The following is a 12,275-nucleotide window of genomic DNA, read 5'->3' as shown; positions in this document are numbered from 1 at the left end:
CCATCTGTATTTGGTTCTCTTTGAGTCGTTCTCTTCCATAAAGTAGTTTTGATGGAGCCTTTTGAGAGCCCTCATGGAGCCAAGCTTATCGTCAGTGTATGTACATAGCAAATAGTCACTTTGGTTTGGACTGAAGATGTTGTGGGTATCTTCAAACTGGGCTTGTTTAGCTTGGGGAAGAAAAGGCTCCAGGGAGACCTCATTGCGGCCTTCCAATACTTGAAGAGAGCATATAAACAGGAGGGGGGACGGCTGTTTACGAGGGTGGATAGTGATAGGACAAGGGGGAATGGTTTTAAATTGAGCCAGTGGCGGATTAGGTTAGATACTAGGAGGAAGTTTTTCACCCAGAGGGTGGTGAGGCACTGTTCACAGGTTGCCCAAGGAGGTTGTGGATGCTCCATTCCTGGAGGCATTCAAGGCCAGGCTGGATGTGGCTCTGGGCAGCCTGGTCTTCTGGTTGGCGACCCTGCACACAGCAGGGGGTTGGAACCAGATGAGCATTGTGGTCCTTTTCATCCAGGCCATTCTACAATGAAACCATGCCAGGTAGATGCCGCTGTACAGGTGAGGAAGGGTTTCCTAATACATATGCAGTGTTATAACTGGGGCTGTTCTGCCACTTGTGCTGTATTTCAGGGCTGTGTAACTGTCGTCTAATTGCTGAGCACTCTTTAAACTGAATCTCTGCAACATAACTAGGGGACAAATGCCACCCTTGGAGTAAAATACTGGTGCAGTGCACTAAGCAGCTGTAGTGCAGGCACAGGAAGGCTCCTGCCAGCTCAGGGCAGCTGCAGAGCAAGGAGCTTTTCTGCTGGCTGCATGCCTCTGGTGGCTTCTCTTGCTCCAAGCAGAAGTGGTAGCAAGCTGATGAGTGAAACACGCTGCAGTTCCAGCACTCCTACCCCCCAGGGGTATGTCGATGTGTGTGTATCCTGCAGATGTAGCTTTGCACTGTGCCAAACGTGTTCTGAAGATGGAGCTGTTCCGCAGAGTTGCTTGTGTGGAAAGCAGAAGCACTTTGTCCTCTGCTCAGTTGTAGCAATCTGCAACGGTGCTTCAGCACAAGTGCAGGTGCAGTTTTTATCTTTCTCAGGACCTTTCTGTATCCTTGCTCTGTCTATGTGTCTCACATTTTGAATCCCATCTGTAGTCGTGCTTTACTTTCTGTTTTAACAAATCCGTCCTGATCTTCTCTGTCAAATGCCATCTGTACCTTCCTCAGAACATCTCAGGCTGAAGACATGCTGACCCATGAGACTGCCCCAGGCTAATCATATTCCACATAGGGAACTTGGGATTTGCATTAGAAGGCAGCGCTGATGTATCTGTTTTTTCAGTTGCTGAGCCGTGAAGAAGAGGTTGAAATGTCTCTTCCAGAGAAGTAGTTTCTGAAAAACCCACTTGTAAAGTTGAGCCTGACTGAACAAATGCATTGGTGAAGGAGAAGAAGGTGAATGAAACGCCAGGCGTGGTGCAAAGTCTTTGGGAGAACTGAGCGTTTGAGCTGATTTGGGCTTAGAGAAGTCTCTAGTGCTATATTATAATTCAGGAACCACATGACATTTACTACATTAAAGTAAATTTCACGATTGATTGTCCTTCACAGTAAATAGCAGCATAAGGTTTGCCTCAGTAGCTATTTGGCTTACGCATATTGATGTTCACCAAACTGAGAAATAGGTTCTTGTATTTTAGAAATACTCTCAAAATGTTAATCACAAGCATGTAGCTATTCTTCTACAGGATTTAAGCAGTGTAATGGTATTTCACTAGCTGAGATCCAGGAGAACATTACTGTTCACCTTCTGAAATGTGATTTGTGTCTTTCCCTTGATTTATGTGAGAGTAGTCGTGTATTTTTCCTTTGGTTTGACCAGACCAATTAAAGCTGTGTTTCCTTCTCTAATATTGCTAATCTCTATGGAGATGGAAAAGAGACTGAATATTATCACTCAATTATTTTTGGCCATTAGTGTGGCAGGATTTCACTGTGCTACAGAGAATCCACCTCCTCTTCTTATCACTATATTTATTAACGTGAGAGGGAAAGCCAGAACAGTGTAGTCACATATCCTGTAAATCTGGCACGATCAACGAACAGCCGTGTTATACTGATGCAGCCTAATCTTGAGAATAAGTAATACTGTCATTTGGTTCGTCTCTAAAATTACTTAAACTTACATTAATTGCTCTCTGCAGTCGTTTAGACTTGTGTTAGTACAAGGTTGATGTCATTTGAGTAATGTCTGTGAAACTGCAGTACCAGATTCACAAACCAATAAAACAAACTGTATGTGTAAAGTCAGTAAGATACTATATTACCTTAAGCACATAAGGCAAAATTTCTATGGCTTGCATTGCCATTTTCACCTTTGCCGAGTGAAAATAAAACATTCTCTTATCAGGCCTCATTTGTGAACTCTTTATTTTCACACGGTGAGCATTACTGATGTACTGTTGAAGTTTGATAGGGACCAATGCATGAGGCTCATAGTGAGCAGGGGAGAATAGCTGTGGAACAGAAGGGCTGTTGTTGCAGCTTTCAGGAGTTGCTTTAATAGTGAACAGCTGTACCAAGCGTGTGGCTCTGTCTCTATTTGAGTGCTGTGGAGAATTTGGGCTTGAATGTTGTTCATGCTTCCATGTAGCTAGGTTGAAAGTTCTTTGTGCTCTGTAAGTAAGGCTTGGAAAGAGGTCAGAGGGAAGTGTATTGTTGGGAAGGCTCCTCAGAAGGTGTGTGCAGGAGCATGTGTTTTCACTAGTGTGATTAAAGAACTCATTTAAAGTTCACAGGAGAAAAAGAAGCAGCCTTCAGAGTTTCAAAGCATCAAAGATAAAGAGAAGAAAAGAGGATTAGGAAATAAAGCTGAAAGAGTGTAATAAACAGATTAAAGAAGCATAAACTCCTAGTGAACAAAAACTTCCAAGGAAATAAACAGAAACAGTAAGATTATTTTAAGTGATCTATCTGAAAACAACAAGTGGCCAGCAGAGAAATGTGTGTCTGTGTGGCAGGCAGTGAGGGGGAGAATGGAGGGAGAGAAATGAGAAATGATAATCAGCTTCTCTGTAACTCTTGTTGCCTTTAATCTTTAACACCCAGCTTTTCAATAATGTATGAGTAGCCACTGGATGCTTTTAAAATATACCATATTATCTCCTTATTAGAAGAAGGATAAAACCGTCGTATAAATTCACAAAAATAAAGCAAGAGAAAAAAAGCAGATATTACCTTACACAACCTCCCACCTCATTCTCCTCTCGGACAGCACTGCCAAGAGCAGTGCCATACAAGACAGTGAATTCTCATCATGTTTTCTAGTTTGGCAGATGAATGTTAATGAAGGACGTGGTTCTGTACTAGAAAGGTGTAGTTCTCTTCAGTTAGGAATCTGTCTTCCAGTGATGGAATTAATAGGAGCACATCTTTGTTTATACTAATACAAGATCAATGCAGGGCTTCTGTATATGTCAGAGTGCTCAGAATTGACAGTCTTGAATGGTTAAATGTCATTTAGTGATTTCTTTCTAGCCCCAGAGGAAGGAGAGAGTGTCACAAAATCATAGTGACTGCTCACTTCTGCAGGAAATTCACTAAGCCCTGTGCTAAACTTAATTGAACTCAAGGGCTGGAAAGAAGCTCTCAGCATGAAACAAATACTAGTGAGATGCACATTTGGCTTCACAGCTCAAGATTTCTTTTATTCTGCTTTCTGAGTATGGCAGCTCAAATAGCACACGCACAGAGCTGGGTGGCCCTGTATCTACCATCTAACAATTTCCTGCGTATACACACACTTCTACTTTCAATACTCATCGTTTCTTATGACTCATAGTATCTTTTTCAAGAGAGTGAACAAAAATGAGGTAGTAATAGAAAAAAGTGGTGCTGATAGGTATCTGGGAGAAAGTCTATCAACAGTCACACACTTGCTCTGCACAGCAGAGGTAACCTAAATAGTTTTTTTTTTAAGGTGGCATCATCAACAAAGAGCCTCAGGTTTGGTGTGCGTGGCGCTGGATCTGATCATTAATCATCAGTGACTACAATAAGTTAAAGCACAAGAAATGAAATTGTGTATATTTCCTCCTATTGTTTTGTGTCCTTCATTGAGGAGAGGTTAGAGAGGTCTGTGAAGTAGTCATCAGAAATTTTGGTGGAGTTGGTGGCAGAACGGTGGCAGGAAGATAATGCAAAAGCTTGTTTCTTCACCTGTAAGTGAGCAGTAGCTGGTCATCACTAAAGCACCTCTCATTCTTTCTCTTCAGTTGTCTTCACTGCATCAGAGATTGACTTGAGCGTGACAAATTCCTGAACTTTTGTTGTCATTAGAGTATTTCCTTGTAGGAACTATCGTAATAACAATGAGGACATCCCATCTTCTTTTTCTCTTTGTATGCCATTTTGTCTAGATATTTCACATGAACAACCCACTTAGCCTTGCTTTCTTGCCAGCTTGATATCAATATTGCCTTGCCTGAAGCATCATTGAGCCCATGCTGAATGCTGTTGAAGCCACAGCTAGAATTAGGTCTTAGAGAATTTTCTTAGTAGCTCTTACTGAATATTAGGGAAAATGGCAGAGCGAAATTTTACGAGTTTAAGAAGAGCTCCTTCAGTCCATCTTACATCTTTGTCTTTATGAAATAACTGTTAGAGTTGATATATTGACATCTGCTGAACTGAGGGCTCTGGTGATCAGACATCTCAGCTATAGTGCATACAGAGGATGTTCATTCCTTCAAGCAAATTATAGGAAAGCCAGATCTCAATGATCATCAGTTACAATAGCCTCTTAGAAATTGTAATTATGTGACATTTCTGACTCATTATCAGATAGTGCAGAGCAGATAGCAGATAAAAAAGATCAAAGAGAGAAAGTGCTTAATACAAGTGGTGGTTGTACAAGACCTGAGGCTATTGTTTGAGGCTGTAATACAGCTATTTTTACCCCTTAAGATTAGGACTTCCTCTTATCTGCATCCCCACTACTTGAATGGTGACCTGATTAACACACTCATAACCAGCTTGACTTCAGTCTTCCTTGTCAGAACATTCTGCATCCTTCTTCTAGAAGGGTCAAAATGTAGCTTTTGGTATATTTGATTCTTCTTTTTTTTTTTTCTTTTTTTTTCCTTACTCCATCTAACACATTCAGCTGGTTCTACCCCTACATCAATTAAGCTGGAGCTGTTTTAGCTCTAAACTAATTAAACAAGGCACACTTGTGTTTCCTCTGGAAAGCCAGCAGTCTGTATCACTCATCCAGTTATCTAACCTATGCAGTGTCCTTTGTCATGGCCTTTCTCTCATGGCTTGTACTTGTGAGATATCTAGCATTATTTCTATCCAGATTTACATTTCTGAATTTAGTGGCTGTCAGTTGTCTATGGAGACTTTACCCAATTAGTCAAGTAGATTACAGTCTGAAGAGAGACAAAACTAAATCAAGAAAATGGCAGATCTATTCTAAGGGGTTCAGTGGACTACTTGAAATCAGCAGTTGTCCTGAGTCCTGGAAGACTGGTAGCAGAGCAGAAGTCAGCATATTTGGTGATAAATATAATTCAGGCTACGGGAGTCTAAATCTATCCATGGAGAAAAGCGATCTTGCTCATGTGAAGCCTGAAGCAGTCCAGCAGAGCTGCTTGCAACAGGATTCAGCTCTTATGGAGGAACGTTATTTGCTCTGAAGAGGTGCAGCAGATGACAGAAGTAAGATTCCTGGGTTGGATGCTTATGATGGGAAGGTTAAACTGTCTGCAGAGGCATTACTGATATAGCTAGGCAGAGTTTCTCTCCTGTAGAGTCTTGCTGCCTTAGTTACTAATTGAGGAATGGCAGAGACACAAGAGATTTTAGGACCGCAGCAGTGAATCTCTCTCTCTCTTTTTTTTTTTTTTCACTGAGATTACAGTGTCATTACATAATTATTCTCTGTCGTTTCAACACAGTGCAGCCCAAGAGAAGATTTTGGAATGCTCCTATATGGGCAAACAGGCAGAAAATGCAGAGTAAGCAACTCATAGAAAAATTGTTTTCTGTTTAGGCAATGTCTGTAAAGTCATTGCATAATTACGTGGATTACTTTGCGAGGTTAGCTTTATTTTTCTTACAGGAAGATAAATTGCCTGTTCATGCTACGAGGAGCCCCATCATAACTCGCATTAGCTTAGAAAGGCTTTGATTTCCATTCTGGCTCACTGTATGTTCTTAGTCCTGTTCTTTTACCATCTCGCATCCCAACCTTGAGTTCCCATCAATCCTCTTAAACCAGCAGCTTCACTTCACCCATTGCTCTTACTCTTGGCTTATTTTCTGTGACAATGCGTTCTGCAAAACCTTAGCAAACCTCCTTCAGGAAGAAAGCAACCAAGGGATCTACCAAGTTCTGGGCATGACTTATTTCCCATGTTCACAGGTCTCTGGGCTGTTCTGCATCGAGAACTGTAATAAGATGTAGCATTGAGTGCAAACACCCAATCTGGGACTGCTCTATCTGTGTGATGCTGCTTATTATGGTAAATAGATGTGGCTCAATGTATTTCACAGGCAATAAGAAAGGAGAGAGCCATAATGTTCCTGTGGAGTTTCAAACCAATTTGCTTTCCATTAATTCTTCTGTCTTCTTTTTGCTTTTGTTAGTATTAAAATTTAATTCAAGCCAACTAGATAGCTTCTGTTTTATATTCTTTTCTCAGCATTTTCTAAATATCCAGCTGTTTAGAAATAAAGTGTTTACTCTTTGGGGGAGGTTACAGACTTTGGAACAGTGTCAAAAAATGATTACTAGATTTCTTTCTTAAAACGCCTTAGAAAATTAAAGACAGCAGCCTTCATTTGTCCAGTTTATCTATCCTCCACATTCAAAATAGCATCACTGACTTTTTAATTCAAATATGAGGAGCCAGTATGAAAAAAAAAATAACATACGTGTTCAGATATTTGAGTAAATAACTGAGACAGAACTGAATCGCTCAGTGATCAGACAGCATAAAATCTGGATTTACAAAGTGCCGTTTTTAGAGTGGGAAGATATTTACCATTTTCCCTGTTGTGGGTTTTTAATGTTTCACCATATTCATTCACAACACAGCAAGCTCCCGTTTGTTACTGGGGGAAGCCTAATGGCAAACGAGCTGTTTAATATGAGAGTCTTTCCTGATCATGCCCTGTTGAAGCCAATGTAGTAGGAAAAGGGACAAATAGGGCTCAGTAGGATAGAGAAGAAAATTTGCTTTTATCAAGAATGTGTCTGTAGTAATACAGAATTCTAAGCTCTGGCAAAGAGTGTCTCTTCCTCTCCTGTGCAGTTAAAAATTGTTCTCCTCATCTGTGCTGCTTCAGTTAAATTATGCATGTGTTAACAGTAATTTGTTTTCACATTTGTTTACAGCAAACAAGCTCACCATGTAATATATTCAGTGGCATTAGTTTTTGTATTGCACCTTGGGCTCTTGCTGGGCTATCACGTGCGAGACCTTTTATGGCTCGTAATGAAAAGAGGATCCCTACCACAGCCAGACGTTTTGTACCACCTTCACTGGCCGTAACTTTGCATAAGTTAATAGCACCACTTTTTTTCAGCCTTTGCACGAGTGTGGCAGCTCTGCCTCTAGAGTTCAGCTCAGACCAATGTCCTTCCAAGGAAGGTAGCTTCAGTACATGGGAACAAGTGGTTTGTAAGGCAGGCTGCTGCCCAGCAAATAGCTCTGCTCTGCACTGCCACCTCTGCCATGCGTGGTACAACTTCTCCCCTTTTCTACTTCTTGATTTCTGCTGATATGCCAGACAGCTGGTTACCAGCATGACTTTCATCTGTCTTTTTTTGCTCCAGCATCTCTCATACAAGACAGTGTTGCTTTAGCCACCATGTTCTCAGGATTGAAGTGGCAGACTTTGTCAGCATGGAGATTTCATGTGTCCATTGGCTGTGCTGGGATTTCTCCTTTTCGAGTCACGCTATCAGCCAGCTCCAGAGAGGCTAACGTTCCCTTAGTCTTGTGCAGTAACGTCTCACTGCTGGTGGAGTAAAACATTCCAAACCCTTGAATCCAGGACTAGACCTCCTTAGTTCTGTTTTTGTGAAACTGTGTCGGTTGCTCCAAAAGTAATGCCTCTTATTTATTTCCATGGAAACTACAACAGGTACAAACAGCACGATGACGCCACTTGTAGAACAAATTCTCAGATACCAAACACTATTTTTCAGTGTAAGTCACCACCATTAGCTACATATTTTCACCAGCTATAAACAAGAAGCTGCGTGTCTAGGAGGCATTACTTTCAGAGCAGCACTTAATAGCTATTTATACATTTCACTACTGTATAATGATGCCAGAAAAAAGTTCTTTTCAGTTCCTCTACATGATGACTGCTGCTTTTATCCACTAATTTTATCCATGCACAATTGACTTCATCTGAGAGAAAGTCTTGTGTGTGCATATCTAGTCTGTGATAGCTCAGATTGTGTTCTTCAGATTATTTTCAGTGAAGACAAAACGTAGAACAGTGTTGCTGTTTATGATAGAGTACTTTTTGGAAAAAAAAAAAAGACAAAACACAGTGGATTTTTAAAGTAAATTTTACTTTATTGTTTGGAATAGCTGAAAGCAGTTTTGCTTCATAACACATTTGGAGCTTGCTTCATGAAATTTTTCCCATGTCAGTGGTTAAAAGAGTGTAATTTTATTTTAGTGGTTATACATTTATTATTATTATTATTTTAATGTTGCACAGTCATTGCTGCTACTTCACGTGGGGTTGTGGTGTACAGTAAGGATGAAGATCACCATTAACCTAGCAGGCAGCAGAAATGAGGAGGCTCTGGTGTTAGCGAGTTTAGATTGCAGAGGAGGGTGCAACTGGATGTCACGTTCTACCCTCTGCAAACTCACAGTGGGTTCTGGAATGCATCACCTCCTCCTTTCACAAAGGAGTTTGTTACTGCTCTGCTCTCTGGGAAGATCAGAGAGAAGGAACAAGGTCTTCTCAAGAGGAGAGACAAGAAATGAGGGTAAGAAAAAATACTGAGCTACTTAAAATAAGCTGTGGCTTTGTAAAGTAGAAGTTGAGTGGGTTCAGCTGTGGCACCGCTGGGGAGCAGGGAACAGCTTTCGTACTTTGTTCTGGTGAGCAGTCCTGCTGCCCCAGCATTTGTAACCTGCACGGTGCAAATAGCTCTACATCACTGTCAACAAGGGCTGTAGCAAAGCAGTTCATCTGAAAGGTTTTGCACCTTTACAGCCAGCTGCTTAGAGCAGCCACCAAAGGGCCCTTTTTGATCCTCTTTGTCAGCTTCTGTTTTCCAAGAAGAAAGATAATGCAAAGGAGCGGGGTGCAAACAAAAGCTTTTTTTTAATAAGTTTTGTGACGTCGCTGTAAAAAACAACATGTTCTCATAGTTTAGGAAAAAAAAAAAACAACAACAAAAAAACCCACAACAAACAAGAGTAAAAATAGCAAGTCACAGCAGTTGTCAGATCCCTGCGCCGGTGTTTGGTGACGCCGATGCTAGCTGCAGCAGATGGAGACTTGCAAACATGCGGTAAAAGCTTGGACAAAGTGATTTTCCTGAGCTTGAGATAGCAGTGCTGTGAAATGTTTCTTTCTCCTCAAATGTCATCTTTCTTCACGAATAACACTTTTGGAGGGCAGGAGGTAGGGATGTAGCAGTGCTTTAGGGGCCAAGCCAGCTTTCCATCCAACAAGCTGCTCTTTCTGTTTATGGCGGCTATTGATGAAGCACGTGCCAGGGACATTGCAAAGACTGGAACAAAAGCCATTTTGCTTTCATGGGGAGGGAAGAAGTATATTTGCTCGTTCTCTTGCTTTAGTAATCATAATCATTGCAAAATCTTAAGGACATGGATTGTGAAGGTGGATAGGCTTCAGGAATTAAAAATCTGAAGCTGTGCTCTATGAGATACACTTACATTGTTAAGAAATTGCTTCTGTCTATCTTTTGCCTGCTTAACATCATCGACATTTCCTGAATTTAGAGATGTCACAGAGGTCTTGCTGAACCAGCAAATGCCAGGGATGTAACCACAGACCTCAAAGCGATACCTCTTGAGGGTGAAATGAATGATTATGAATTACTGTATGAAAGACAGAGTTGCAAAACCATTGCTCTTCTCTGATTCTCAGATTCTTCTCTCTGTCCTTACTGGGATGTAAGACAGCAATTAAGGTGAGGGTGCCTTAGAGGGCAGGATGAGAAGGTAGTTGACATTTTTCAAAAAAACAAAAACAAAAAACAAAATATGCAGGTATGCAAACAGTTCTGTCTTCAATCTCCTGTGTAAAGCTTTCAGTGTGACTTTTCTTGCTCTGTAGACCTCCATAGAGCTAACTCAAAAACCAGAAGGTTACCTTGTTGAATGAGGCATGAGAAGGCTTCAAAGGTCAGACTACTGTTTAGAGGACCTGCATTGGTAGATGGAAGCAACCGAGCAACCAAGTCCTCTAATCTTAGTGCTTACCAATAGAAACAAGAAGCAGGAGGGGTTCTGGTTAAACTGAGTTGGAAATACATTTAGGAGTAATGGTGCTAATGGCACTGGTGAAAGAATATCAGTAGCCTCTGTAACATGCATATGATACCAGGCTGATGGTCTCACTCTCCACCAGATAGTCCCATATCATCTTCATTAGAAAAAAAACTTAAGTTGAAAAAGAGTAAAAACCAAACAAACAAGGGAAATGAATTAGAACTGAAAAATACTTAGCTTTTCAGTAGTACTTCGGTAGAAGTGATGGAAGCCCTTACAACTATCAGTAGTAAGGTTTTTCTCCCATATCCCATTTCCCTTTCTCTGGAAAGAGGTATTTTAAAATGCAGCAAAAGTTGACTTTTTTTTTTTTTTTAATCTTATTTCGTGACCCAGCAGGATGCTGACTAGAAGAGGAAAATGAAATTCCTTGTGCTGGTTAACCAGGCAGCAACCACAGAGGAGATGTCAAGGATGTGCAGACCTGTCTGCTCATTGCTTTCTCTTTTGTAGACCAGTTATGCTGCATATATATGTAATCTTGATGTTACTTGCAAAAACGAAGTTTGGAGCTGGAATATAAGTTGAATAAAATAAATGCTTTTCTTATTATTGATAAAAGCAACCACTGCTGCTTATGCAAAGTTGTTACTGATTTACATTTTTAGAATTCTTTCATCTACATGTTCTTGTTATAAAGTAAACCATAATCCCACATATGTTTGTTTTTTTTCCCACAGACAGCAGTGCCAGCTGGGGAAGGTCTTGCATCTGGCCATGTGCTCCTGTCACCAAAGCCACTCCTAAGGCACCAGGGCAGCAGTTCACAGGGTGATTCAATGAGCTGGATATAGCACTGGGAAGAAATGGAAGTATTTTTTAAGGTCAGTATTAACACGGCCTGCTGATGACGAGCATTGCTGCTGGAGGAATTTCTGGATCCACTGGGGTGGAATAGGGATCTTTTCATAAGAACAGTGCTCACTTTTTCTGATTTTCTCTATTCATATTTGTGAGATTTTCATTACTGAACTGTTACATGATTCTGTGTAGCAGAGAAAGTGCATTTTAATGAAACCTACATACGTAAATAGTACATATGTAGATATTTATGTGACCTGTACATGATCCCTTTTCAGTGAATTCAAAAAGGTTAATCTCTTCTTTGTTGGAAGAAATAGAGTGTTGGTTGTGATCTGTCATGCTCTATATGAATGGGAATGCAAAGGAGGAGCAGCAGCAGACTGACAGTTAATCATTACAGACTTCCACTGAACATTGGACAAGGTGTGGGAGGAAACTTGGATGTAGCTTGATTGGGTCTTAAAACAAAGAAGGATGTAACTGAGCTGGCTCGATATGTCAGGGCAGAATGGCTGAAGCCACAGTCCTAGGGCACTGTCAGTGAATTGCACTGCGTGTACTTCTGCCTGCTTTGGTCTTTTTTCTCCTGTTCTAGCCTCATGTTTTTACTTTATGTGTGCTGGTGATGAATACTGTGTGAGGTCTGTAGTGGGACACATTGTTTAATGTCTCTATACGTGACCTGGAGGAGGTCAGGGAGTTTGCTCTTGTTGCATTTATGAAGAAAAGAAATTCACAGTGAGAGTTGGGATTTCACTTATGTTCTTGGAGGTTCTCATGACCTGCCTGGAGAAAGCCCTGAGCAGCATGCCTGAAGCCGGCAGCAAGACTACAGACCTCCTCAGGTCCTTCCCAACCTGAAATACCCTATGAGTCTCTGTCTCTAGGTGTAGTGCTGCTGCCTTTTTAAA

The 12,275-nt window shown here is 41.0% G+C and overlaps 1 protein-coding gene across 1 annotated transcript in view; it reads left to right on the top strand.

Annotated features, from left to right (window-relative positions):
* Positions 1-12,275, top strand: part of PCDH15 (protocadherin related 15) — an 858,090-nt gene that overhangs the window by 111,217 nt on the left and 734,598 nt on the right. The window contains exon 3 of the mRNA XM_090144727.1: positions 11,241-11,384. The gene's annotated coding sequence lies outside the window, so the exon portion shown is untranslated. The remainder of the gene's footprint in view (positions 1-11,240; positions 11,385-12,275) is intronic.

This window comes from Phasianus colchicus, chromosome 8 (genome assembly GCF_987193195.1).
Source record: "Phasianus colchicus chromosome 8, bPhaCol1.hap1.1, whole genome shotgun sequence".
In the NCBI taxonomy this organism is placed as follows: domain Eukaryota; kingdom Metazoa; phylum Chordata; class Aves; order Galliformes; family Phasianidae; genus Phasianus; species Phasianus colchicus.
This window is presented reverse-complemented; position numbering and strand designations above follow the sequence as displayed.